General features: G+C 45.9%; 24 non-coding genes and 2 pseudogenes across 24 annotated transcripts; 20 read left to right on the top strand and 6 right to left on the bottom strand.

Moving 5' to 3' along the window:
• Positions 1–5,296: 5,296 nt before the first annotated feature.
• Positions 5,297–5,475, bottom strand: LOC135036722 (U1 spliceosomal RNA; annotated as a pseudogene).
• Positions 5,476–7,864: 2,389 nt separating this feature from the next.
• Positions 7,865–8,020, top strand: LOC135036676 (U1 spliceosomal RNA). Its single transcript, XR_010231365.1, has one exon. It is a non-coding gene; the product is annotated as a U1 spliceosomal RNA (small nuclear RNA).
• Positions 8,021–8,172: 152 nt separating this feature from the next.
• LOC135036686 (U1 spliceosomal RNA) lies at positions 8,173–8,335 on the top strand. Its single transcript, XR_010231369.1, has one exon. It is a non-coding gene; the product is annotated as a U1 spliceosomal RNA (small nuclear RNA).
• A 674-nt stretch (positions 8,336–9,009) lies between these two features.
• LOC135036626 (U1 spliceosomal RNA) lies at positions 9,010–9,173 on the top strand. Its single transcript, XR_010231325.1, has one exon. It is a non-coding gene; the product is annotated as a U1 spliceosomal RNA (small nuclear RNA).
• Positions 9,174–9,325: 152 nt separating this feature from the next.
• On the top strand, positions 9,326–9,488 carry LOC135036660 (U1 spliceosomal RNA). Its single transcript, XR_010231357.1, has one exon. It is a non-coding gene; the product is annotated as a U1 spliceosomal RNA (small nuclear RNA).
• Positions 9,489–10,159: 671 nt separating this feature from the next.
• LOC135036608 (U1 spliceosomal RNA) lies at positions 10,160–10,323 on the top strand. The gene has a single exon (XR_010231307.1). It is a non-coding gene; the product is annotated as a U1 spliceosomal RNA (small nuclear RNA).
• A 152-nt stretch (positions 10,324–10,475) lies between these two features.
• On the top strand, positions 10,476–10,638 carry LOC135036632 (U1 spliceosomal RNA). Its single transcript, XR_010231330.1, has one exon. It is a non-coding gene; the product is annotated as a U1 spliceosomal RNA (small nuclear RNA).
• Positions 10,639–11,312: 674 nt separating this feature from the next.
• Positions 11,313–11,476, top strand: LOC135036622 (U1 spliceosomal RNA). The gene has a single exon (XR_010231321.1). It is a non-coding gene; the product is annotated as a U1 spliceosomal RNA (small nuclear RNA).
• A 151-nt stretch (positions 11,477–11,627) lies between these two features.
• On the top strand, positions 11,628–11,790 carry LOC135036670 (U1 spliceosomal RNA). Its single transcript, XR_010231360.1, has one exon. It is a non-coding gene; the product is annotated as a U1 spliceosomal RNA (small nuclear RNA).
• Positions 11,791–12,464: 674 nt separating this feature from the next.
• On the top strand, positions 12,465–12,628 carry LOC135036784 (U1 spliceosomal RNA). Its single transcript, XR_010231445.1, has one exon. It is a non-coding gene; the product is annotated as a U1 spliceosomal RNA (small nuclear RNA).
• A 142-nt stretch (positions 12,629–12,770) lies between these two features.
• Positions 12,771–12,933, top strand: LOC135036646 (U1 spliceosomal RNA). The gene has a single exon (XR_010231344.1). It is a non-coding gene; the product is annotated as a U1 spliceosomal RNA (small nuclear RNA).
• A 675-nt stretch (positions 12,934–13,608) lies between these two features.
• On the top strand, positions 13,609–13,772 carry LOC135036719 (U1 spliceosomal RNA). Its single transcript, XR_010231385.1, has one exon. It is a non-coding gene; the product is annotated as a U1 spliceosomal RNA (small nuclear RNA).
• A 152-nt stretch (positions 13,773–13,924) lies between these two features.
• On the top strand, positions 13,925–14,087 carry LOC135036656 (U1 spliceosomal RNA). Its single transcript, XR_010231354.1, has one exon. It is a non-coding gene; the product is annotated as a U1 spliceosomal RNA (small nuclear RNA).
• Positions 14,088–14,761: 674 nt separating this feature from the next.
• Positions 14,762–14,925, top strand: LOC135036612 (U1 spliceosomal RNA). Its single transcript, XR_010231311.1, has one exon. It is a non-coding gene; the product is annotated as a U1 spliceosomal RNA (small nuclear RNA).
• Positions 14,926–15,067: 142 nt separating this feature from the next.
• LOC135036645 (U1 spliceosomal RNA) lies at positions 15,068–15,230 on the top strand. Its single transcript, XR_010231343.1, has one exon. It is a non-coding gene; the product is annotated as a U1 spliceosomal RNA (small nuclear RNA).
• A 3,029-nt stretch (positions 15,231–18,259) lies between these two features.
• LOC135036747 (U5 spliceosomal RNA) lies at positions 18,260–18,375 on the bottom strand. The gene has a single exon (XR_010231409.1). It is a non-coding gene; the product is annotated as a U5 spliceosomal RNA (small nuclear RNA).
• Positions 18,376–18,650: 275 nt separating this feature from the next.
• LOC135036740 (U5 spliceosomal RNA) lies at positions 18,651–18,766 on the bottom strand. Its single transcript, XR_010231403.1, has one exon. It is a non-coding gene; the product is annotated as a U5 spliceosomal RNA (small nuclear RNA).
• Positions 18,767–19,050: 284 nt separating this feature from the next.
• LOC135036733 (U5 spliceosomal RNA) lies at positions 19,051–19,166 on the bottom strand. Its single transcript, XR_010231396.1, has one exon. It is a non-coding gene; the product is annotated as a U5 spliceosomal RNA (small nuclear RNA).
• Positions 19,167–19,452: 286 nt separating this feature from the next.
• Positions 19,453–19,568, bottom strand: LOC135036729 (U5 spliceosomal RNA). Its single transcript, XR_010231392.1, has one exon. It is a non-coding gene; the product is annotated as a U5 spliceosomal RNA (small nuclear RNA).
• Positions 19,569–19,838: 270 nt separating this feature from the next.
• On the bottom strand, positions 19,839–19,954 carry LOC135036741 (U5 spliceosomal RNA). Its single transcript, XR_010231404.1, has one exon. It is a non-coding gene; the product is annotated as a U5 spliceosomal RNA (small nuclear RNA).
• A 144-nt stretch (positions 19,955–20,098) lies between these two features.
• LOC135036673 (U1 spliceosomal RNA) lies at positions 20,099–20,261 on the top strand. Its single transcript, XR_010231362.1, has one exon. It is a non-coding gene; the product is annotated as a U1 spliceosomal RNA (small nuclear RNA).
• Positions 20,262–20,932: 671 nt separating this feature from the next.
• On the top strand, positions 20,933–21,096 carry LOC135036757 (U1 spliceosomal RNA). Its single transcript, XR_010231419.1, has one exon. It is a non-coding gene; the product is annotated as a U1 spliceosomal RNA (small nuclear RNA).
• A 152-nt stretch (positions 21,097–21,248) lies between these two features.
• LOC135036685 (U1 spliceosomal RNA) lies at positions 21,249–21,390 on the top strand (annotated as a pseudogene).
• A 695-nt stretch (positions 21,391–22,085) lies between these two features.
• LOC135036770 (U1 spliceosomal RNA) lies at positions 22,086–22,249 on the top strand. The gene has a single exon (XR_010231432.1). It is a non-coding gene; the product is annotated as a U1 spliceosomal RNA (small nuclear RNA).
• A 152-nt stretch (positions 22,250–22,401) lies between these two features.
• Positions 22,402–22,564, top strand: LOC135036716 (U1 spliceosomal RNA). Its single transcript, XR_010231383.1, has one exon. It is a non-coding gene; the product is annotated as a U1 spliceosomal RNA (small nuclear RNA).
• A 670-nt stretch (positions 22,565–23,234) lies between these two features.
• On the top strand, positions 23,235–23,398 carry LOC135036644 (U1 spliceosomal RNA). The gene has a single exon (XR_010231342.1). It is a non-coding gene; the product is annotated as a U1 spliceosomal RNA (small nuclear RNA).
• The last annotated feature ends 3,151 nt before the right edge of the window (positions 23,399–26,549 follow it).

Raw genomic sequence — 26,549 nt, 5'->3', positions numbered from 1 at the left:
TGGTTGATGGAAGAAACATCTTACAAAAACTCTCTACATTATTGACTTTTTAAAATGTTTCTAGGAATCATTCTAGATGAATGCTTATTAGTCTTTGTCAGTAAGTACTTTCGCAAAGTGTCGCTGTGGCGCAATCAGTTAGTGTGTAAGGCTATTAACCAAAAGGTTGGTGGATCAATCCCACCCAGGGACTTAATTGACCTTGTTATCAGATTTTGGTGATCTTTAAGTAGACAAGTCAAAATTTCAAACCCACTGTTATGGTGTAGGGTACCTGGCCTTCTCTGATGTTTAGATTTGATTCAGTGATTTTATAAAAACAGCTAGGAAGCACAATTTAGCAGTGGGTTGCAGAGAAAAAGAAATATGCTGGCAGAAAAATCCAATTGAGTGATTAAACAGCTCTTCATTTTCTGGCTTTATTTTTATACTAACAAATTTGTTCTCTGAAAAGTGTCCACAAAGCCAAGTCTCTGATTAACACCTTTGTATGGATGGTTTTTCACCTATTACTAAATTAAACTTGCTTCATTGGAAAGGCAGCAAGATGCATCCTCATTTCAATGTCTACTGAAATAATACAGGTTGACACCAGGAAACATTAACGCCACTGCATCCTTGCTGCTTTCGCATGTGGAAGTCTGTTTAATGTGAAAACAAGGTGATATCTAATTAGCACACAGGTAAGGAATTAAGAAAATCTTTATTTAAGGGTGAAGATCTTTCTCACAAAATCGTTGCCCCAATGCATCATTGAAATTCAAGCTGGAAAGATGATTTTAATATATCACTTGTACATTTTGTATTGCTCTTCTGGTGACAATGTAGTTTGTTTTTGTCAATTACCATTTTAATAATCGGGTAAAGAAAATTAATTGGATTTTTGAAAGAAAACAATACTGTCAATATACTATTAAAACAAATTAAAATGGTAAAAGTTATTGTACTTTAAGTAAAAATAAAAGAGCAAAAATATCAATCCCAGTTTTGGATTACTTTAATTAACAAAAAAAATGCATATAGCAGAGGATAGTTTCAATCTGCCTACCTCTGGGTTATGGACCCAGCATGCTTCCATTACAGTACTCTGCTGCACATGTAAGTGCAAGAGATCCTGAAGCACTCACTCATCATGGGAAAGTACCAATGTGTTTCTTCATTGGTTGATGGAAGAAACATCTTACAAAAACTCTCAACATTATTGACTTTTTAAAATGTTTCTAGGAATCGTTCTAGATGAATGCTTATTAGCCTTTGTCAGTATGTTCTTTTGCAAAGTGTCGTTTTGGCGCAATCAGTTAGTGTGTAAGGCTATTAACCAAAAGGTTGGTGGTTCAATCCCACCCAGGGACTTAATTGACCTTGTTATCAGATTTTGGTAATCTTTAAGTAGACAAGTCAAAATTTCAAACCCCCTGTTATGGTGTAGGGTACCTGGCCTTCTCTAATGTAATCAGAGTTAGATTTGATTCAGTGATTTTATAAAAACAGCTAGGAAGAACAATTTAGCAGTGGGTTGCAGAGAAAAAGAAATATGCTGGCAGAAAAATCCAATTGAGTGATTAAACAGCTCTTCATTTTCTGGCTTTATTTTTATACTAACAAATTTGTTCTCTGAAAAGTGTCCACAAAGCCAAGTCTCTGATTAACACCTTTGTAGGGATGGTTTTTCACCTATTACTAAATTAAACTTGCTTCATTGGAAAGGCAGCAAGATGCATCTTCATTTCAATGTCTACTGAAATAATACAGGTTGACACCAGGAAACATTAACGCCACTGCATCCTTGCTGCTTTCGCATGTGGAAGTCTGTTTAATGTGAAAACAAGGTGATATCTAATTAGCACACAGGTAAGGAATTAAGAAAATCTTTATTTAAGGGTGAAGATGTTTCTCACAAAATCGTTGCCCCAATGCATCATTGAAATTCAAGCTGGAAAGATGATTTTAATATATCACTTGTACATTTTGTATTGCTCTTCTGGTGACAATGTAGTTTGTTTTTGTCAATTACCATTTTAATAATCGGGTAAAGAAAATTAAGTGGATTTTTGAAAGAAAACAATACTGTCAATATACTATTAAAACAAATTAAAATGGTAAAAGTTATTGTACTTTAAGTAAAAATAAAAGAGCAAAAATATCAATCCCAGTTTTGGATTACTTTAATTAACAAAAAAAAATGCATATAGCAGAGGATAGTTTCAATCTGCCTACCTCTGGGTTATGGACCCAGCATGCTTCCATTACAGTACTCTGCTGCACATGTAAGTGCAAGAGGTCCTGAAGCACTCACTTATCATGGGAAAGTACCAATGTGTTTCTTCATTGGTTGATGGAAGAAACATCTTACAAAAACTCTCCACATTATTGACTTTTTAAAATGTTTCTAGGAATCGTTCTAGATGAATGCTTATTAGCCTTTGTCAGTATGTACTTTTGCTAAGTGTAGCTGTGGCGCAATCAGTTAGTGTGTAAGGCTATTAACCAAAAGGTTGGTTGTTTAATCCCACCCAGGGATTTAATTGACCTTGTTATCAGATTTTGGTGATCTTTAAGTAGACAAGTCAAAATTTCAAACCCCCTGTTATGGTGTAGGGTACCTGGCCTTCTCTGATGTAATCAGAGTTAGATTTGATTCAGTGATTTTATAAAAACAGCTAGGAAGCACAATTTGGCAGTGGGTTGCAGAGAAAAAGAAATATGCTGGCAGAAAAATCCAATTGAGTGATTAAACAGCTCTTCATTTTCTGGCTTTATTTTTATGCTAACTAATTTGTTCTCTGAAAAGTGTCCACAAAGCCAAGTATCTGATTAACATATTTGTAGGGATGGTTTTTCACCTATTACTAAATTAAACTTGCTTCATTGGAAAGGCAGCAAGATGCATCCTCATTTCAATATCTACTGAAATAATACAGGTTGACACCAGGAAACATTAACGCCACTGCATCCTTGCTGCTTTCTCATGTGGAAGTCTGTTTAATGTGAAAACAAGGTGATATCTAATTAGCACACAGGTAAGGAATTAAGAAAATCTTTATTTAAGGGTGAAGATGTTTCTCACAAAATCGTTGCCCCAATGCATCATTGAAATTCAAGCTGGAAAGATGATTTTAATATATCACTTGTACATTTTGTATTGCTCTTATGGTGACAATGTAGTTTGTTTTTGTCAATTACCATTTTAATAATAGGGTAAAGAAAATTAAGTGGATTTTTGAAAGAAAACAATACTGTCAATATACTATTAAAACAAATTAAAATGGTAAAAGTTATTGTACTTTAAGTAAAAATAAAAGCTAAAATATCAATCCCAGTTTTGGATTACTTTAATGAACAAAAAAAAAATTCATATAGCAAAGGATAGTTTCAATCTGCCTACCTCTGGGTTATGGGCCCAGCATGCTTCCATTGCAGTACTCTGCTGCACATGTAAGTGCAAGAGATCCTGAAGCACTCACTCATCATGCGAAAGTACTAATGTGTTTCTTCATTGGTTGCTGGAAGAAACATCTTACAAAAACTCTCCAGATTATTGACTTTTTAAAGTTTTTCTAGGAAACGTTCTAGATGAATGCTTATTAGTCTTTGTCAGTATGTGCTTTTTGCAAAGTGTCTCTGTGGCGCAATCGGTTAGTGTGTTCAGCTATTTATCAAAAGGTTGGTGGTTCAATCCCACCCAGGGACGTAATTGACCTTGTGATCACATTTTGGTGATATTTAAGTAGACAAGTCAAAATTGCAAACCCCCTCTTATGGTATAGGGTACCTGGCCTTCTCTGATGTAATCAGAGTTAGATTTGATTAAGTGATTTTATAAAAAAACAGCTAGGAAGCACAATTTAGCAGTGGGTTGCAGAGAAAAAGAAAAATGCTGGCAGAAAAATCCAATTGAGTGATTAAACAGCTCTTCATTTTCTGGCTTTATTTTTATGATTACAAATTTGTTCTCTGAAAAGTGTCCACAAAGCCAAGTATCTGATTAACATCTTTGTAGGGATGGTTTTTCACCTATTACTAAATTAAACTTGCTTCATTGGAAAGGCAGCAAGATGCATCCTCATTTCAATATCTACGGAAATAATACAGGTTGACACCAGGAAACATTAACACCACTGCATCTTTGCTGTTTTCTCATGTGGAAGTCTGTTTAATGTGAAAACAAGGTGATATCTAATTAGCACACAGGTAAGGAATTAAGAAAATCTTTATTTAAGGGTGAAGATGTTTCTCACAAAATCGTTGCCCCAATGCATCATTGAAATTCAAGCTGGAAAGATGATTTTAATATATCACTTGTACATTTTGTATTGCTCTTCTGGTGATAATGTAGTTTGTTTTTGTCAATTACCATTTTAATAATCGGGTAAAGAAAATTAATTGGATTTTTGAAAGAAAACAATACTGTCAATATACTATTAAAACAAATTAAAATGGTAAAAGTTATTGTACTTTAAGTAAAAATAAAAGAGCAAAAATATCAATCCCAGTTTTGGATTACTTTAATTAACAAAAAAAAAATGCATATAGCAGAGGATAGTTTCAATATGCCTACCTCTGGGTTATGGACCCAGCATGCTTCCATTACAGTACTCTGCTGCACATGTAAGTGCAAAAGATCCTGAAGCACTCACTCATCATGGGAAAGTACCAATGTGTTTCTTCATTGGTTGATGGAAGAAACATCTTACAAAAACTCTCCACATTATTGACTTTTTAAAATGTTTCTAGGAATCGTTCTAGATGAATGCTTATTAGCCTTTGTCAGTATGTACTTTTGCAAAGTGTCGCTGTGGCGCAATCAGTTAGTGTGTAAGGCTATTAAACAAAAGGTTGGTGGTTCAATCCCACCCAGGGACTTAATTGACCTTGTTATCAGATTTTGGTGATCTTTAAGTAGACAAGTCAAAATTTCAAACCCCCTGTTATGGTGTAGGGTACCTGGCCTTCTCTGATGTAATCAGAGTTAGATTTGATTCAGTGATTTTATAAAAACAGCTAGGAAGCACAATTTAGCAGTGGGTTGCAGAGAAAAAGAAATATGCTGGCAGAAAAATCCAATTGAGTGATTAAACAGCTCATCATTTTCTGGCTTTATTTTTATGCTAACAAATTTGTGCTCTGAAAAGTGTCCACAAAGCCAAGTATCTGATTAACACCTTTGTAGGGATGGTTTTTCACCTATTATTAAATTAAACTTGCTTCATTGGAAAGGCAGCAAGTGATGTCATCCAAGCATTGGGTCAAAGTTGGCTTCAAACCTCGTCTGCTTATGAAAAGAGAAAAGGGGTATGCAGGGCATGGCGGCCTTTTGCGGTGCTTGGATGACCCCTAGTTCGCATTAAATAATGCAGTCGAGTTTCCCACATTTGGGGAAATCACAGAGGTCAGCATACCCAGAATGCAATGAATGAACCGCACCCTGGGAGAACAGTCTTCATGACCATGGTATCTCCTATGCAAAATAAGTATGATTTGGGATAGGGCTGGGGAGGGCCGCTGCTCAGGCACATCTCTGTCAAGTAAAGGAGATTCAACTGAGGCAGCACAAGGGAACTCTCATCTGGGGACAACAACTGCAGGGAGAACACATATTTTCAGATGAACATGGGAGGGCAGAAGGCTGCCTAATACTGAAGCACCCCCAAACAACAAACCAAATGCAACAACTAGTGCAAGCATTCCTGGGGGAAGGCCTGCAGCAGATGGATTTGCATATGGCGATGTCATCCAAGCAGTGGGTCAAAGTTGGCTTCAACCCTCGTCTGCATATGAAAAGAGAAAAGGGGTGTGCAGGGCATGGCGGCCTTTTGCGGCACTTGGATGACCCCTAGTTCGCATTAAACACCTCCACCCTCCGTCGGTGTGGGGCTCATGTTGGCTAGGCCCCAGCCCCAAAAGGATTCAAGCTGATTTCTTGCAGCAGCTGGGCACTGTAACAGCTCCAGAGCTGCTCTGTAAGGCAAGTAAAAGGGTGTGGGCCCTGCAGCACTACCTGTAGTTCGCATTGTGCGAGACCCCTAGTTCGCATTAAACACCCCCACCCTCCTTCGGTGTGGGGCTCATGTTGGCCATGCCCCAGCCCCTGAAGCATTCACGCTGATTTCTTGCAGCAGCTGGGCACTGTAACAGCTCAAGAGCTGCTCTGTAAGGCAAGTAAAAGGGTGTGGGCCCTGCAGCACTACCTGTAGTTTGCATTGTGCATTGGAAGGCACAAAGTAAGCAGACGGGAGGAGAAGTCAGGATAGTGCACAAGGGTATAGACGGGAGGGGCTCAAGAAAAAAGAAGTGGAAACAGACAGCAAACTAGGCTTCCAATGCACAATGCAAACTACAGGTACTGCTGCAGGGCCCACACCCTTTTACTTGCCTTACAGAGCAGCTCTGGAGCTGTTTAATCACTCAATTGGATTTTTCTGCCAGCATAATTTTTCTCTTACGTCCTAGAGGATGCTGGGGACTCCGTAAGGACCATGGGGGATAGACGGGCTCCGCAGGAGACATGGGCACTTTAAGAAAGACTTTAGATCTGGGTGTGCACTGGCTCATTCTGTCCAGTGCGTCAACAGTGCAGATTTCTTCTTGTTTTTTCTCCCAAATTCTATAACAATGACAGTAAATGTTGTTTCTTTTCAAACAGAACTTTCTTGACCATGCTTCTTTCTTGAAAGATCTGGGAGCACATGGAAAACAGTACAAACCATGCAGTATCACAAGAGCCTTTATTTGATCTTTCATGAAGATAGAGCAGAATTGAGGACACGTCAACAATTTCTGCCGAAGGTGGTTCATCTTTCCACATGGTGCCTTTGGCCACTGACACCTTCGTTGAGTCAAAGTCTCTGGCTGTGGTCAGAACTTTGAAAATTTATGTCACCAGAACGGTTCAGATTAGGAAAACAGAGGCTCTGTTTGTCCTGTATGCTCCCAACAGGATTGGGTGTCCTGCTTCCATGTAGACCATTATGCGCTGGATCTGTGGTAAGATTCAGCATGCTCATTCCACGGCAGGATTGCCGTTACTGAATTAGGTGAAGACACATTCTACTAGAAAGGTGGGTTCATCCTGGGCAGCTGGTCAGGGAGTCTCGGCATTGCAACTTTGCCGAGCAGCTATTTAGTAAACACTTTTGCTAAGTTTTAAAAGTTTTAGAGTAAAGGAGATTCAACTGAGGCAGAACAAGGGAACTCCCATCTGGGGACAACAACTGCAGTGAGAACACATATTTTCAGATGAATATGGGAGGGCAGAAGGCTGCCTAATACTGAAGCACCCCCAAACGACAAACCAAATGCAACAACTAGTACAAGCATTCCTGGGGGAAGGTCTGCAGAAGACGGATTTGCATACAGTGATGTCATCCAAGCAGTGGGCCAAAGTTGGCTGGAACCCTCATCTGCATATGAAAAGAGAAAAGGGGTATGCAGGGCATGGCGGCCTTTTGCGGCGCTTGGATGACCCTTAGTTCGCATTAAACACCCCCACCCTCCTTCGGTGTGGGGCTCATGTTGGCCATGCCCCAGCCCCTGAAGCATTCAAGCTGATTTCTTGCAGCAGCTTGGCACTGTAACAGCTCCAGAGCTGCTCTGTAAGGCAAGAAAAAGGGTGTGGGCCCTGCAGCACTACCTGTAGTTTGCATTGTGCATTGGAAGGCACAAAGTAAGCAGACAGGAGGAGAAGTCAGGATAGTCCACAAGGGTATAGAAGGGAGGGGCTCAAGAAAAAAGAAGTGGAAACAGACAGCAAACTAGGCTGGAAAGAGACCTGAGACAAAGAGATCTGAATTATATGAGAGCCGACCAGGGGAAACACAAATTATGCAGTCAAGTTTCCCACATTTGGGGAAATCGCAGGGGCAGCACACCCAGGTGAGATACTATAATCAGGACGGTGCTTCTCCCAGGGCAAAGCTCACCCATTGCACTCTGGGTGTGCTGCTCCTGCGATTTCCCCAAATGTGGGAAACTTGACTGCATTATTTGTGGTAGTGGGGGACTGTGTTTGTGCTTTCCTCTGGTCAGCTCTGGTAAAAGTCAGATTTCTTTGTCTCAGATTTTCCTCTAGCCTTGTTCTTCTTTCGAGAGTTCCCTTGTGCTGCCTTAGTTGGATCTCCTTCACTTTACAGGGGGGTACCCGAGCAGCGACCCTCCCCAGCTCTAGCCCAACTCCTACTTACCTGCCAGGTGAGATACTATGATCATGAAGGTGCTTCTCCCAGTGCAAGGCTCACCCATTGCACTCTGGGTGTGCTGCTCCTGCGATTTCCCCAAATGTGGGAAACTTGACTGTATAATTTGTGTTTCCCCTGGTCGGCTCTCGTATAATTCAGAACTCTTTGTCTCAGGTCTCTCTCCAGCCTAGTTTGCTGTCTGTTTCCACTTCTCTTTTCTTGAGCCGCTCCCTTCTATGCCCTTGCGCACTATCCTGACTTCTCCTCCTGTCTGCTTACTTTGTGCCTTCCAACGCACAATGCGAACTACAGGTAGTGCTGCAGGGCCCACACCCTTTTACTTGCCTTACAGAGCAGCTCTGGAGCTGTTACAGTGCCCAGCTGCTGCAAGAAATCAGCTTGAATGCTTCAGGGGCTGGGGCATAGCCAACATGAGCCCCACACCGAAGGAGGGTGGAGGTGTTTAATGCGAACTAGGGGTCATCCAAGCACCGCAAAAGGCTGCCATGCCCTGCACGCCCCTTTTCTCTTTTCATATGCAGATGAGAGTTGAAGCCAACTTTGACCCACTGCTTGGATAACATCACCATATGCAAATACATCTGCTGCAGGCCTTCCCCCAGGAATGCTTGCACTAGTTGTTGCATTTGGTTTGTTGTTTGGGGGTGCTTCAGTATTAGGCAGCCTTCTGCCCTCCCATGTTCATCTGAAAATATGTGTTCTCCCTGCAGTTGTTGTCCCCAGATGAGAGTTCCCTTGTGCTGCCTCAGTTGAATCTCCTTTACTTGACAGAGATGTGCCTGAGCAGCGGCCCTCCCCAGCCCTATCCCAAATCATACTTATTTTGCATAGGAGACACCATGGTCATGAAAATTGTTCACCCAGGGTGAGGTTCATTCATTGCATTCTGGGTATGCTGACCCCTGTGATTTCCCCAAATGTGGGAAACTCGCCTGCATTATTTGTGGTAGTGGGGGACTGTGTTTGTGTTTTCCGCTGGTCAGCTCTGGTAAAAGTCAGATTTCTTTGTCTCAGATCTTCCTCTAGCCTTGTTCTTCTTTCGAGAGTTCCATTGTGCTGCCTCAGTTGGATCTCCTTCACTTGACAGGGGGGTGCCCGAGCAGCGACCCTCCCCAGCTCTAGCCCAACTCCTACTTACCTGCCAGGTGAGATACTATGATCTTGAAGGTGCTTCTCCCAGGGCAAGGCTCACCCATTGCACTCTGGGTGTGCTGCCCCTGCGATTTCCCCAAATGTGGGAAACTTGACTGCATAATTTGTGTTTCCCCTGGTCGACTCTCGTATAATTCAGATCTCTTTGTCTCAGGTCTCTCTCCAGCCTAGTTTGCTGTCTGTTTCCACTTCTCTTTTCTTGAGCCGCTCCCTTCTATGCCCTTGCGCACTATCCTGACTTCTCCCGTCTGCTTACTTTGTGCCTTCCAACGCACAATGCGAACTACAGGTAGTGCTGCAGGGCCCACACCCTTTTATTTGCCTTACAGAGCAGCTCTGGAGCTGTTACAGTGCCCAGCTGCTGCAAGAAATCAGCTTGAATGCTTCAGGGGCTGGGGAATAGCCAACATGAGCCCCACACCGAAGGAGGGTGGAGGTGTTTAATGCGAACTAGGGGTCATCCAAGCGCCGCAAAATGCCGCCATGCCCTGCATAACCCTTTTCTCTTTTCATATGCAGATGAGGGTTCCAGCCAACTTTGGCCCACTGCTTGGATGACATCACCGTATGCAAATTCGTCTCCTGCAGACCTTCCCCCAGGAATGCTTGTACTAGTTATTGCATATGGTTTGATATTTGATGGTGCTTCAGTATTAGGCAGCCTTCCGCCCTCCCATGTTCATCTGAAAAGATGTGGTCTCCCTGCAGTTGTTGTCCCCAGATGAGAGTTCCCTTGTGCTGCCTCAGTTGAATCTCCTTTACTTGACAGAGATGTGCCTGAGCAGCGGCCCTCCCTAGCCCTATCCCAAATCATACTTATTTTGCATAGGCGATACCATGGTCATGAAGATTGTTCTCCCAAGGTGAGGTTCATTCATTGCATTCTGGGTATGCTGACCCCTGTGATTTCCCCAAATGTGGGAAACTCGACTGCATTATTTGTGGTAGTGGGGGACTGTGTTTGTGCTTTCCTCTGGTCAGCTCTGGAAAAAGTCAGATTTCTTTGTCTCAGATCTTCCTCTAGCCTTGTTCTTCTTTCGAGAGTTCCCTTGTGCTGCCTCAGTTGGATCTCTTTCACTTGACAGGGGGGTGCCCGAACAGCGACCCTCCCCAGCTCTAGCCCAACTCCTACTTACCTGCCAGGTGAGATACTATGATCATGAAGGTGCTTCTCCCAGGGCAAGGCTCACCCATTGCACTCTGGGTGTGCTGCCCCTGCAATTTCCCCAAATGTGGGAAACTTGACTGCATAATTTGTGTTTCCCCTGGTCGGCTCTCGTATAATTCAGATCTCTTTGTCTCAGGTCTCTCTCCAGCCTAGTTTGCTGTCTGTTTCCACTTCTCTTTTCTTCAGCCGCTCCCTTCTATACCCTTGTGCACTATCCTGACTTCTCCTCCCGTCTGCTTACTTTGTGCCTTCCAATGCACAATGCGATCTACAGGTAGTGCTGCAGGGCCCACACCCTTTTACTTGCCTTACAGAGCAGCTCTGGAGCTGTTACAGTGCCCAGCTGCTGCAAGAAATCAGCTTGAATGCTTCAGGGGCTGGGGCATAGCCAACATGAGCCCCACACCAAAGGAGGGTGGAGGTGTTTAATGCAAACTAGGGGTCAGCCAAGCGCCGCAAAAGGCCACCATGCCCTGCACGCCCCTTTTCTCTTTTCATATGCAGACGAGGGTTGAAGCCAACTTTGACCCACTGCTTGGATGACATCACCGTATGCAAATCCATCTGCGGCAGGCCTTCCCCCAGGAATGCTTGCACTAGTTGTTGCATTTGGTTTGTTGTTTGGGGGTGCTTCAGTATTAGGCAGCCTTCTGCCCTCCCATGTTCATCTGAAAATATATGTTCTCCCTGCAGATGTTGTCCCAAGATGAGAGTTCCCTTGTGCTGCCTCAGTTGAATCTCCTTTACTTGACAGAGATGTGCATGAGCAGCGGCCCTCCCCAGCCCTATTCCAAATCATACTTATTTTGCATAGGAGATACCATGGTCATGAAGATTTTTCTCCCAGGGTGAGGTTCATTCATTGCATTTTGGGTATGCTGACCCCTGTGATTTCCCCAAATGTGGGAAACTTGACTGCATTATTTGTGGTAGTGGGAGACTGTGTTTGTGCTTTCCTCTGGTCAGCTCTGGTAAAAGTCAGATTTCTTGTCTCAGATTTTCCTTTAGCCTTGTTCTTCTTTCGAGAGTTCACTTGTGCTGCCTCAGTTGGATCTCCTTCACTTTACAGGGGGGTACCCGAGCAGCGACCCTCCCCAGCTCTAGCCCAACTCCTACTTACCTGCCAGGTGAGATACTATGATCATGAAGGTGCTTCTCCCAGGGCAAGGCTCACCCATTGTACTCTGGGTGTGCTGCTCCTGCGATTTCCCCAAATGTGGGAAACTTGACTGCATAATTTGTGTTTCCCCTGGTCGGCTCTCGTATAATTCAGATCTCTTTGTCTCAGGTCTCTCTCCATCCTAGTTTGCTGTCTGTTTCCACTTCTCTTTTCTTCAGCCGCTCCCTTCTATACCCTTGTGCACTATCCTGACTTCTCCTCCCGTCTGCTTACTTTGTGCCTTCCAATGCACAATGCAAACTACAGGTAGTGCTGCAGGGCCCACACCCTTTTACTTGCCTTACAGAGCAGCTCTGGAGCTGTTACAGTGCCAAGCTGCTGCAAGAAATCAGCTTGAATGCTTCAGGGGCTGGGGCATAGCCAACATGAGCCCCACACCGAAGGAGGGTGGAGGTGTTTAATGCAAACTAGGGGTCAGACAAGCGCCGCAAAAGGCCACCATGCCCTGCATGCCCCTTTTCTGTTTTCATATGCAGACGAGGGTTGAAGCCAACTTTGACCCACTGCTTGGATGACATCACCATATGCAAATCCATCTGCGGCAGGCCTTCCCCCAGGAATGCTTGCACGAGTTGTTGCATTTGGTTTGTTGTTTGGGGGTGCTTCAGTATTAGGCAGCCTTCTGCCCTCCCATGTTCATCTGAAAATATGTGTTCTCCCTGCAGTTGTTGTCCCCAGATGAGAGTTCCCTTGTGCTGCCTCAGTTGAATCTCCTTAACTTGACAGAGATGTGCCTGAGCAGCGGCCCTCCCCAGCTCTATCCCAAATCATACTTATTTTGCATAGGAGATACCATGGTCATGAAGATTATTCTCCCAGGGTGAGGTTCATTCATTGCATTCTGGGTATGCTGACCCCTGTGATTTCCCCAAATGTGGGAAACTCGACTGCTTTATTTGTGGTAGTGGGGGACTGTGTTTGTGTTTTCCTCTGGTCAGCTCTGGTAAAAGTCAGATTTCTTTGTTTCAGAGCCTTGTTCTTCTTTTGAGAGTTCCCTTGTGCTGCCTCAGTTGGATCTCCTTCACTTGGCAGGGGGGTGCCCGAGCAGAGACCCTCCCCAGCTCTAGCCCAACTCCTACTTACCTGCCAGGTGAGATACTATGATCATGAAGGTGCTTCTCCCAGGGCAAGGCTCACCCATTGCACTCTGGGTGTGCTGCCCCTGCGATTTCCCCAAATGTGGGAAACTTGACTGCATAATTTGTGTTTCCCCTGGTCGGCTCTCGTATAATTCAGATCTCTTTGTCTCAGGTCTCTCTCCAGCCTAGTTTGCTGTCTGTTTCCACTTCTCTTTTCTTCAGCCGCTCCCTTCTATACCCTTGTGCACTATCCTGACTTCTCCTCCCGTCTGCTTACTTTGTGCCTTCCAATGCACAATGCAAACTACAGGTAGTGCTGCAGGGCCCACACCCTTTTACTTGCCTTACAGAGCAGCTCTGGAGCTGTTACAGTGCCCAGCTGCTGCAAGAAATCTGCTTGAATGCTTCAGGGGATGGGGCATGGCCAACATGAGCCCCACACCAAAGGAGGGTGGAGGTGTTTAATGCGAACTAGGGGTCATCCAAGCACCGCAAAAGGCCGCCATGCCCTGCACGCCCCTTTTCTCTTTTCATATGCAGATGAGGGTTGAAGCCAACTTTGACCCACTGCTTGGATGACATCACCGTATGCAAATCCGTCTTCTGCAGAACTTCCCCCAGGAATGCTTGCACTAGTTGTTGCATTTGGTTTGTTGTTTGGGGGTGCTTCAGTATTAGGCAGCCTTCTGCCCTCCCATGTTTTATCTGAAAATATGTGTTCTCCCTGCAGTTGTTGTCCCCAGATGAGAGTTCCTTTGTGCTGCCTCAGTTGAATCTCCTTTACTTGACAGAGATGTGCATGAGCAGCGGCCCTCCCCAGCCCTATTCCAAATCATACTTATTTTGCATAGGAGATACCATGGTCATGAAAATTGTTCTCCCAGGGTGAGGTTCATTCATTGCATTTTGGGTATGCTGACCCCTGTGATTTCCCCAAATGTGGGAAACTCAACTGCATTATTTGTGGTAGTGGGGGACTGTGTTTGTGCTTTCCTCTGGTCAGCTCTGGTAAAAGTCAGATTTCTTTGTCTCAGATTTTCCTATTGCCTTGTTCTTCTTTTGAGAGTTCCCTTGTGCTGCCTCAGTTGGATCTCCTTCACTTTACAGGGGGGTACCCGAGCAGCGACCCTCCCCAGCTCTAGCCCAACTCCTACTTACCTGCCAGGTGAGATACTATGATCATGAAGGTGCTTCTCCCAGGGCAAGGCTCACCCATTGCACTCTGGGTGTGCTGCTCCTGCGATTTCCCCAAATGTGGGAAACTTGACTGCATAATTTGTGTTTCCCCTGGTCGGCTCTCGTATAATTCAGATCTCTTTGTCTCAGGTCTCTCTCCAGCCTAGTTTGCTTTCTGTTTCCACTTCTCTTTTCTTGAGCCGCTCCCTTCTATGCCCTTGCGCACTATCCTGACTTCTCCTCCTGTCTGCTTACTTTGTGCCTTCCAACGCACAATGCGAACTACAGGTAGTGCTGCAGGGCCCACACCCTTTTACTTGCCTTACAGAGCAGCTCTGGAGCTGTTACAGTGCCCAGCTGCTGCAAGAAATCAGCTTGAATGCTTCAGGGGCTGGGGCATAGCCAACATGAGCCCCACACCAAAGGAGGGTGGAGGTGTTTAATGCAAACTAGGGGTCAGCCAAGCGCCGCAAAAGGCCACCATGCCCTGCACGCCCCTTTTCTCTTTTCATATGCAGACGAGGGTTGAAGCCAACTTTGACCCACTGCTTGGATGACATCACCATATGCAAATCCATCTGCGGCAGGCCTTCCCCCAGGAATGCTTGCACTAGTTGTTGCATTTGGTTTGTTGTTTGGGGGTGCTTCAGTATTAGGCAGCCTTCTGCCCTCCCATGTTCATCTGAAAATATATGTTCTCCCTGCAGTTGTTGTCCCCAGATGAGAGTTCCCTTTTGCTGCCTCAGTTGAATCTCCTTTACTTGACAGAGATGTGCATGAGCAGCGGCCCTCCCCAGCCCTATTCCAAATCATACTTATTTTGCATAGGAGATACCATGGTCATGAAGATTTTTCTCCCAGGGTGAGGTTCATTCATTGCATTTTGGGTATGCTGACCCCTGTGATTTCCCCAAATGTGGGAAACTTGACTGCATTATTTGTGGTAGTGGGAGACTGTGTTTGTGCTTTTCTCTGGTCAGCTCTGGTAAAAGTCAGATTTCTTTGTTTCAGAGCCTTGTTCTTCTTTTGAGAGTTCCCTTGTGCTGCCTCAGTTGGATCTCCTTCACTTGACAGGGGGGTGCCCGAGCAGAGACCCTCCCCAGCTCGAGCCCAACTCCTACTTACCTGCCAGGTGAGATACTATGATCATGAAGGTGCTTCTCCCAGGGCAAGGCTCACCCATTGCACTCTGGGTGTGCTGCCCCTGCGATTTCCCCAAATGTGGGAAACTTGACTGCATAATTTGTGTTTCCCCTGGTCGGCTCTCGTATAATTCAGATCTCTTTGTCTCAGGTCTCTCTCCAGCCTAGTTTGCTTTCTGTTTCCACTTCTCTTTTCTTGAGCCGCTCCCTTCTATGCCCTTGCGCACTATACTGACTTCTCCTCCTGTCTGCTCAGGTAGTGCTGCAGGGCCCACACAGCGGCTGAATGTGATGTCATACAGCCGCTGTGACCACGCCCCCTGTGTCTCCTCCGTTGCAGACCCCATTTTGAAGCCTTGCCCCCGCACCGCTCCATCCCTGACTTGGAAATGGAGTGTTGCTGACCCACCTCTCCCCCCCTTCCCCGCCCCGATTGACAGGCAGAGGCGATCACATTCTCTGCGGGGTGCCGCAGAAAATGCAGGCACATGCGTATGCTCTTAGCAATTTTTGCTGTTGGATCGCTTATTGTGATTGCAATCCAACCTGAATCAGGCCCTATTACCTATCACAATGCGCTGCGGGCAGTACAAAATTGGGTTAATATAGGAGAAAAACCCCCAGACCTGTGCTCCTTAACTGTACCTGGTGGCTAGTGGAGCGGCTGCCCAGTAATCAGTGTCCACCGCAGTGCGCACACGGCCCACCCCCTACGGCCTCGCTCCCCTTCATCAGCGGCCTCGTGATCCGGAAGGGTGGTGTGTGTGTGACTGACCTTAGGATGAAACCGGAGCCTCCGCTGCAGTGACCCAGCAACCAGGGCACGGGAGTATACAGCGCCGCTGGGAGTGATGAAGCTGCAGTAAAGATGTCTATTAGACCTAGCCTGCTGCAGCCCTTGTAGATTCTCATAAAACAAGTTCTTCTTTTCTTGTCAAAATTAATAGCTAAGAATAGGCTGCCTGAGGCAGGCCCCTGTTAATTGGCCTGCTACTGAAGGCACCAACTACAAACTGAGCTCCCTGTTCATGGAAGCGGGGTTATAGAGGAGAATGCACTGAGCTTCTTGGGAACAGTCAAAAGCTTTGAGCCGGTTGGTGCCTCAGATCAAGATCCTACTCTACACCCCAATGTGAATCCTTGTGGAGTCCAGTGTACCCCACAGAAGAAATTAATGTGTCACACCCATTGGCAGCAACCTTAGAATAGCTGCTGACGGGCACAATTGAGAAAGGAAGGGGGGGGGGGGACATTTGAATCCAGCACATAGATGCAATTCAAATATGTAATTTGTACCTTCCTATTTTAAAATATAATGGATGAACCTCACCCTGTGAGAACAATCTTCATGATCAAGAGATCTAATATGTAAAATAAGTATGAGTTGGGATAGGGCTGGGGAGGGTGGCAGCTCGGGCAGCCCCTCCCCCGTCAAGTTAAGGAGATTCAACTGAGGAAGCACAAGGGAACTCTCGTCTGGGGACAACAACTGCAGGGAGACCACATCTTTTCAGATGAACATGGGAGGGCGGAAGGCTGCCTAATACTGAAGCACCATCAAATATCAAACCATATCCAACAACTAGTACAAGCATTCCTGGGGGAAGGTCTGCAGCAGACGGATTTGCATACGGTGATGTCATCCAAGCAGTGGGCCAAAGTTGGCTGGAACCCTCATCTGCATATAAAAAGAGAAAAGGGGCATGCAGGGCATGGCGGCCTTTTGCAGTGCTTGGATGACCCCTAGTTCGCATTAAACACCCCCACCCTCCTTTGGTGTGGGGCTCATGTTGGCCATGCCCCATCCCCTGAAGCATTCATGCTGATTTCTTGCAGCAGCTGGGCACTGTAACAGCTCCAGAGCTGCTCTGTAAGGCAAGTAAAAGGGTGTGGGCCCTGCAGCACCACCTGTAGTTCGCATTGTGCGTTGGAAGGCACAAAGTAAGCAGACGGGAGGAGAAGTCAGGATAGTACACAAGGGCATCCTTTTCTCTTAGTCCGTAGAGGATGCTGGGGTCACATTAAGAACCATGGGGTATAGACGGGATCCGCAAGAGACATGGGCACTTTAAGACTTTCAAAGGGTGTGAACTGGCTCCTCCCTCTATGCCCCTCCTCCAGACTCCAGTTATAGGAACTGTGCCCAGGGAGACGGACATTTCGAGGAAAGGATTTATTGTTAAACTAAGGTGAGCATCTTACCAGCTCACACCTTAAGCATGCCGCAGAACGTGGCATTCAACAGAACACAAGCCAACGGCATGAACAATTGCAGCAAAAAGCTGACCAGAACCGTAACACAACATGTGTATAACCACAAGTAATAACTGCAGACACAGTATGGACTGGGACGGGTGCCCAGCATCCTCTACGTACTAAGAGAAAAGGATTTACCGGTAGGTATTAAAATCCTATTTTCTCATACGACCTAGAGGATGCTGGGGTCACATTAAGAACCATGGGGTTATACCAAAGCTCTTGAACGGGTGGGAGAGTGCGTACGACTCTGCAGCACCGAATGACCTAACTTGAGGTTATCATCAGCCAAGGTATCAAACTTGTAAAACTTAGCAAAAGTGTTTACTAAATAGCTGCTCGGCAAAGTTGCAATGCCGAGACTCCCCGACCAGCTGCCCAGGATGAACCCACCTTTCTAGTAGAATGGGTCTTCACCTAATTCAGTAACGGCAATCCTGCCGTGGAATGAGCATGCTGAATCTTACCACAGATCCAGCGCATAATGGTCTGCATGGAAGCAGGACACCCAATCCTGTTGGGAGCATACAGGACAAACAGAGCCTCTGTTTTCCTAATCTGAACCGTTCTGGTGACATAAATTTTCAAAGTTCTGACCACAGCCAGAGACTTTGACTCAACGAAGGTGTCAGTGGCCAAAGGCACCATGTGGAAAGATGAACCACCTTCGGCAGAAATTGTTGACGTGTCCTCAATTCTGCTCTATCTTCATGAAAGATCAAATAAAGGCTCTTGTGATACTGCATGGTTTGTACTGTTTTCCATGTGCTCCCAGATCTTTCAAGCAAGTAGCATGGTCAAGAAAGTTCTGTTTGAAAAGAAACAAACATTTACTGTCATTGTTATGCAAATAAACTTACATTAAAGCTAACAAGAAAGCACACTCGTTCTGTCTTTAAACTGATAAAAGAAACCCCAATAATATGGGGCATGCAAAAATTGAGATAAAACTCAGTTTTGCTCCTCTCCACGGAAATCTTTAATAAAAGGCGAAATATTTGTTAGTTCTGAAGAGAAACCAGAGCATGACCAAGATTCCACCTGTCGCCTGAGTGCCATGCCAGCAGTTCTCATTCAGCTCAAAGTGAGCACCCAATTTGAATGAAAGAAAGCAGATTTCTCACCAGGCTTCCCCTTGCTATAAACATGGTTTGTACTCTTTTCCATGTGCTCCCAGATCTTTCAAACAATTAGCATGGTCAAGAAAGTTCTGTTTGAAAGGAAACAAACATTTACTGTCATTTCTATGCAAATGAGCTTACATTAAAGCACACTCGTTCTATCTTTAAACCAATAAAATAAAACCCCAATAAGATGGGGCATGCAAAAATTGAGATAAAACTCAGTTTTGCTCCTCTCCACGGAAATCTTTAGTAAAAGGCGAAAGATTTGTTCGTTCTGAAGAGAAACCACAGCATGACCAAGATTCTACCTGTCGCCTGAGTGCCATGCCAGCAGTCCTCATTCAGCTCAAAGTGAGCACCCAATTTGAAAGAAAGAAAGAAAGCAGATTTCTCACCAGGCTTCCCCTTGCTATAAACATGGTTTGTACTCTTTTCCATGTGCTCCCAGATCTTTCAAGCAATTAGTAATAGTATAGTCAAGAAAGTTCTGTTTGAAAAGAAACAAACATTTACTGTCATTTCTACGCAAATGAGCTTACATTAAAGCACACTCGTTCTATCTTTAAACTGATAAAAGAAACCCCAATAAGACGGGGCATGCAAAAATTGAGATAAAACTCAGTTTTGCTCCTCTCCACGGAAATCTTTAGTAAAAGGCGAAAGATTTGTTCGTTCTGAAGAGAAACCAGAGCATGACCAAGATTCCACCTGTCGCCTGAGTGCCATGCCAGCAGTCCTCATTCAGCTCAAAGTGAGCACCCAATTTGAAAGAAAGAAAGCAGATTTCTCACCAGGCTTCCCCTTGCTATAAGCATGGTTTGTACTCTTTTCCATGTGCTCCCAGATCTTTCAAGCAATTAGTATGGTCAAGAAAGTTCTGCTTGAAAAGAAACAGACATTTATTGTCATTGTTATGCAAATAAACTTACATTAAAGCTAACAAGAAAGCACACTCGTTCTGTCTTTAATCCGATAAAAGAAACCCCAATAATATGGGGCATGCAAAAATTGAGATAAAACTCAGTTTTGCTCCTCTCCACGGAAATCTTTAGTAAAAGGCGAAAGATTTGTTCGTTCTGAAGAGAAACCAGAGCATGACCAAGATTCCACCTGTCGCCTGAGTGCCGTGCCAGCAGTCCTCATTCAGATCAAAGTGAGCGCCCAATTTGAAAGAAAGCAGATTTCTCACCTGTCTTCTCCTTGCTATAAGCATGGTTTGTACTGTATTCCATGTGCTCCCAGATCTTTCAAGCAAGTAGCATGGTCAAGAAAGTTCTGTTTGAAAAGAAACAAACATTTACTGTCATTTCTATGCAAATGAGCTTACATTAAAGCACACTCATTCTATCTTTAAACCGATAAAAGAAACCCCAAAAAGATGGGGCATGGAAAAATTGAGATAAAACTCGGTTTTGCTCCTCTCCACAGAAATCTTTAGTAAAAGGCGAAAGATTTGTTCGTTCTGAAGAGAAACCAGAGCATGACCAAGATTTTTATCTGAAAATATGTGTTCTCCCTGCAGTTGTTGTCCCCAGATGAGAGTTCCCTTGTGCTGCCTCAGTTGAATCTCCTTTACTTGACAGGGGGATGCTCGAGCAGCGACCCTCCCCAGCTCTAGCCCAACTCCTACTTACCTGCCAGGTGAGATACTATGATCATGAAGGTGCTTCTCCCAGGGCAAGGCTCACCCATTGCACTCTGGGTGTGCTGCTTCTGCGATTTCCCCAAATGTGGGAAACTTGACTGCATAATTTGTGTTTCCCCTGGTCGGCTCTCGTATAATTCAGATCTCTTTGTCTCAGGTCTCTCTCCAGCCTAGTTTGCTGTCTGTTTCTACTTCTCTTTTCTTGAGCCGCTCCCTTCTATGCCCTTGCGCACTATCCTGACTTCTCCCGTCTGCTTACTTCGTGCCTTCCAACGCACAATGCAAACTACAGGTAGTGCTGCAGGACCCACACCCTTTTACTTGCCTTACAGAGCGTCTCTGGAGCAGTTACAGTGCCCAGCTGCTGCAAGAAATCAGCTTGAATGCTTCAGGGGCTGGGGCATAGCCAACATGAGCCCCACACCGAAGGAGGGTGGGGGTGTTTAATGCGAACTAAGGGTCATCCAAGCGCCGCAAAAGGCCGCCATGCCCTGCATACCCCTTTTCTCTTTTCATATGCAGATGAGGGTTCCAGCCAACTTTGGCCCACTGCTTGGATGACATCACCGTATGCAAATCCGTCTTCTGCAGAACTTCCCCCAGGAATGCTTGTACTAGTTGTTGCATTTGGTTTGTTGTTTGGGGGTGCTTCAGTATTAGGCAGCCTTCTGCCCTCCCATGTTCATCTGAAAATATGTGTTCTCCCTGCAGTTGTTGTCCCCAGATGGGAGTTCCCTTGTGCTGCCTCAGTTGAATCTCCTTTACTTGACAGAGATGTGCCTGAGCAGCGGCCCTCCCCAGCCCTATCCCAAATCATACTTATTTTGCATAGGAGATACCATGGTCATGAAGATTGTTCTCCGAGGGTGAGGTTCATTCATTGCATTTTGGGTATGCTGACCCCTGTGATTTCCCCAAATGTGGGAAACTCGACTGCATTATTTGTGGTAGTGGGGGACTGTGTTTGTGCTTTCCTCTGGTCAGCTCTGGTAAAAGTCAGATTTCTTTGTCTCAGATTTTCCTCTAGCCTTGTTCTTCTTTCGAGAGTTCCCTTGTGCTGCCTCAGTTGGATCTCCTTCACTTGACAGGGGGGTACCCGAGCAGCAACCCTCCCCAGCTCTAGCCCAACTCCTACTTACCTGCCAGGTGAGATACTATGATCATGAAGGTGCTTCTCCCAGGGCAAGGCTCACCCATTGCACTCTGGGTGTGCTGCTCCTGCGATTTCCCCAAATGTGGGACACTTGACTGCATAATTTGTGTTTCCCCTGGTCGGCTCTCGTATAATTTAGATCTCTTTGTCTCAGGTCTCTCTCCAGCCTAGTTTGCTGCCTGTTTCCACTTCTCTTTTCTTGAGCCGCTCCCTTCTATACCCTTGTGGACTATCCTGACATCTCCTCCTGTCTGCTTACTTTGTGCCTTCCAATGCACAATGCAAACTACAGGTAGTGCTGCAGGGCCCACACCCTTTTACTTGCCTTACAGAGCAGCTCTGGAGCTGTTACAGTGCCCAGCTGCTGCAAGAAATCAGCTTGAATGCTTCAGGGGCTGGGGCATAGCCAACATGAGCCCCACACCGACTGAGGGTGGAGGTGTTTAATGCAAACTAAGGGTCATCCAAGCACCGCAAAAGGCCGCCATGCCCTGCATACCCCTTTTCTCTTTTCATATGCAGATGAGGGTTCCAGCCAACTTTGGCCCACTGCTTGGATGACATCACCGTATGCAAATCCGTCTTCTGCAGACTTTTTCCCAGGAATGCTTGTACTAGTTGTTGCATTTGGTTTGTTGTTTGGGGGTGCTTCAGTATTAGGCAGCCTTCTGCTCTCCCATTTTCATCTGAAAATATGTGTTCTCCCTGCAGTTGTTGTCCCCAGATGAGAGTTCCCTTGTGCTGCCTCAGTTGAATCTCCTTTACTTGACAGAGATGTGCCTGAGCAGCGGCCCTCCCCAGCCCTATCCCAAATCATACTTATTTTGCATAGGAGATACCATTATCATGAAGATTGTTCTCCCAGGGTGAGGTTCATTCATTGCATTCTGGGTATGCTGACCCCTGTGATTTCCCCAAATGTGGGAAACTCGACTGCATTATTTGTTGTAGTGGGGGACTGTGTTTGTGCTTTCCTCTGGTCAGCTCTGGTAAAAGTCAGATTTCTATGTCTCAGATCTTCATCTAGCCTTGTTCTTTTTTCGAGAGTTTCCTTGTGCTGCCTCAGTTGGATCTCCTTCACTTGACAGGGGGGTACCCGAGCAGCGACCCTCCCCAGCTCTAGCCCAACTCCTACTTACCTGCCAGGTGAGATACTATGATCATGAAGGTGCTTCTCCCAGGGCAAGGCTCACCCAATGCACTCTGGGTGTGCTGCTCCTACGATTTCCCCAAATGTGGGACACTTGATTACATAATTTGTGTTTCCTCTGGTCGGCTCTCGTATAATTCAGATCTCTTTGTCTCAGGTCTCTCTCCAGCCTAGTTTGCTGTCTGTTTCCACTTCTCTTTTCTTGAGCCGCTCCCTTCTATGCCCTTGTGCACTATCCTGACTTCCCCGTCTGCTTACTTTGTGCCTTCCAACGCACAATGCAAACTACAGGTAGTGCTGCAGGGCCCACACCCTTTTACTTGCTTTACAGAGCAGCTCTGGAGCTGTTACAGTGCCCAGCTGCTGCAAGAAATCAGCTTGAATGCTTCAGGGGCTGGGGCATAGCCAACATGAGCCCCACACCGAAGGAGGGTGGAGGTGTTTAATGCGAACTAGGGGTCATCCAAGCGCCGCAAAAGGCCGCCATGCCCTGCACACCCCTTTTTTATTTTCATATGCAGACGAGGGTTGAAGCCAACTTTGACCCACTGCTTGGATGACATCACCATTTGCAAATCCGTCTGCTGCAGGCCTTCCCCCAGGAATGCTTGCACTAGTAGTTGCATTTGGTTTGTTGTTTGGGGGTGCTTCAGTATTAGGCAGCCTTCTGCCCTCCCATGTTCATCTGAAAATATGTGTTCTCCCTGCAGTTGTTGTCCCCAGATGAGAGTTCCCTTGTGCTGCCTCAGTTGAATCTCCTTTACTTGACAGAGATGTGCCTGAGCAGCGGCCCTCCCCAGCCCTATCCCAAATCATACTTATTTTGCATAGGAGATACCATGGTCATGAAGATTGTTCTCCCAGGGTGAGGTTCATTCATTGCACTCTGGGTATGCTGACCCCTGTGATTTCCCCAAATGTGGGAAACTTGACTGCATTATTTGTGGTAGTGGGGGACTGTGTTTGTGCTTTCCTCTGGTCAGCTCTGGTAAAAGTCAGATTTCTTTGTCTCAGATCTTCCTCTAGCCTTGTTCTTCTTTCGAGAGTTCCCTTGTGCTGCCTCAGTTGGATCTCCTTCACTTGACAGGGGGTGCCCGAGCAGCAATCCTCCACAGCTCTAGCCCAACTCCTACTTACCTGCCAGGTGAGATACTATGATCTTCACTGTTAGGGCAATCAGGATGTGGAATTCCCTGCCAGGGAAGGTGGTAATGGCGGACTCTGTAATTGGATTTAAAAAAGGAATGGATACATTTCTGAATGAAAAAGCTATCCAAGGTTATAATACTTAAAATATCAACATGGTTAATCCGGGGGTAACATGAGTTATAGTAGCTAACTAGTCATAAAACATTATTCAGCAAGTATGTAGAATCATCACAACTTAAAACAGGTTGAACACGATGGGCAATTTGCCTCTATTCAACCTCAAAAACTATGTTACCATATGTTACTATATTACTATGTTACTGTAGTATACAGAACACCACAATGTAATGAGCAGTGATAGTGAGCACTGATGAGGATACTAGAACTGACACTGAGCAGCAAGATGCAGCACTGGACTATTAGTAATGTACTGTAGTATGCTGAGCACCACAATGCAGCACAAGACAATGAGCAGTGATACTGAGCACTGATGAGGATACTACTGAGAACTGACACTGAGCAGGAGAGACACACTACTAGTATTACTGAGCAGCAATAAGTAACCACTGATACTGAGCACTGATATTGAGATTTCCACTGAGAGAACATAGCCACGTCCTCTCCGCTCTCTCTTCAATGCACGAGTAAAAATGGCGGCAACGCGCAGCTCTTTATATGGAATCCGAATCTCGCGAGAATCCGACAGCGGGATGATGACATTTTCCCTTGTTCAGGTTTTCCGAGTCAGGCGGGAACAACCGAGCCTGCCTCGGACCAGTGTAAACCACGTGGAGTTCGTCGGGAATTCGGTTCTCGGAGAACCGAACCCGCTCCTCTATATATACTATATTACTATGTTACTGTAGTATACAGAACACCACAATGCAATGAGCAGTGATAGTGAGCACTGATGAGGATACTAGAACTGACACTGAGCAGCAAGATGCAGCACTGGACTATTAGTAATGTACTGTAGTATGCTGAGCACCACAATGCAGCACAATACAATGAGCAGTGATACTGAGCACTGATGAGGATACTACTGAGAACTGACACTGAGCAGGAGAGACACACTACTAGTATTACTGAGCAGCAATAAGTAACCACTGATACTGAGCACTGATATTGAGATTTCCACTGAGAGAACATAGCCACGTCCTCTCCGCTCTCTCTTCAATGCACGAGTAAAAATGGCAGCAACGCGCAGCTCTTTATATGGAATCCGAATCTCACGAGAATCTGACAGCGGGATGATGACATTTTCCCTTGTTCAGGTTTTCCGAGTCAGGCGGGAACAACCGAGCCTGCCTCGGACCAGTGTAAACCACGTGGAGTTCGTGGGGAATTCGGTTCTCGGAGAACCGAACCCGCTCCTCTCTACCTTATACCCATCAATTTTTTTTATTTTCAATCTAAGCCCCTGCAGTTTTCTGTAAGCATCTGCTTCGCTATGATGATCAACAAGTCACAAGGGCAAACACTCAGGGCTTGAGGCGTAGATCTTAGGACCAGCTGCTACAAGCATGGCAGAGGTGTCACTATCACTGGTGACACCCAGAGAGGTGGCGAGGGAGATTGTAATGCAGTGCGCGCAGATAAACAGCGCAATGGTAAAAAGGAGGCATGGTTTCATAGGTAGGGGCGTGGCCTGGTGGCCTGAATCTACATTTTGTTGCTCCGGGTGTCCCGGGGGTTGGGGGCTGCACCCGGGGACTAGTGTGTGAGCGGTGCTGGCTCCTGCACAGTGACAGGGCATGGCCACCCAGCATGACGCCTCCCTTCTTGACCATGCTGTAATTGCAGTCGCACTGCAGTTCAGCGTGATCATAAAAAATGGTGTAGGCTCCTGCTGGTGCAGACTGTAGAGAAAAGCTGCTGTGACCACGCCCCCTGTGTCTCCTCCGTTGCAGACCCCATTTTGAAGCCTTGCCCCCGGACTAAGAGAAAAGAATGCCCTTGCGCACTATCCTGACTTCTCCTCCCGTCTGCTTAATTTGTGCCTTCCAACGCACAATGCGAACAACAGGTGGTGCTGCAGGGCCCACACCCTTTTACTTGCCTTACAGAACAGCTCTGGAGCTGTTACAGTGCCCAGCTGCTGCAAGAAATCAGCTTGAATGCATCAGGGGATGGGGCATGGCCAACATGAGCCCCACACCAAAGGAGGGTGGGGGTGTTTAATGCGAACTAGGGGTCATCCAAGCACTGCAAAAGGCCGCCATGCCCTGCATGCCCCTTTTCTCTTTTCATATGCAGATGAGGGTTCCAGTCAACTTTGGCCCACTGCTTGGATAACATCACCGTATGCAAATCCGTCTGCTGCAGACCTTCCCCCAGGAGTGCTTGTACTAGTTGTTGCATATGGGCCCTCATTCCGAGTCGTTCGCTCTGTAAATTTCATCGCATCGCAGTGAAATTCTGCTTAGTACGCATGCGCAATATTCGCACTGCGACTGCGCCAAGTAATTTTACAATGAAGAAAGTATTTTTACTCACGGCTTTTTCTTCGCTCCGGCGATCGTAATGTGATTGACAGGAAATGGGTGTTACTGGGCGGAAACAGGCCGTTTTATGGGCGTGTGGGAAAAAACGCTACAGTTTCCGGAAAAAACGCAGGAGTGGCCGGAGAAACGGGGGAGTGTCTGGGCGAACTCTGGGAGTGTTTGTGACGTCAAACCAGGAACGACAAGCACTGAACTGATCGCAGATGCCGAGTAAGTCTGAAGCTACTCTGAAACTGCTAAGTAGTTTGTAATCGCAATATTGCGAATACATCGGTCGCAATTTTAAGAAGCTAAGATTCACTCCCAGTAGGCGGCGGCTTAGCGTGTGTAACTCTGCTAAAATCGCCTTGCGAGCGATCAACTCGGAATGAGGGCCATGGTTTGATATTTGATGGTGCTTCAGTATTAGGCAGCCTTCCGCCCTCCCATGTTCATCTGAAAAGATGTGGTCTCCCTGCAGTTGTTGTCCCCAGATG

Source organism: Pseudophryne corroboree, unplaced genomic scaffold (genome assembly GCF_028390025.1).
Source record: "Pseudophryne corroboree isolate aPseCor3 unplaced genomic scaffold, aPseCor3.hap2 scaffold_652, whole genome shotgun sequence".
Taxonomy (NCBI): domain Eukaryota; kingdom Metazoa; phylum Chordata; class Amphibia; order Anura; family Myobatrachidae; genus Pseudophryne; species Pseudophryne corroboree.
This window is presented reverse-complemented; position numbering and strand designations above follow the sequence as displayed.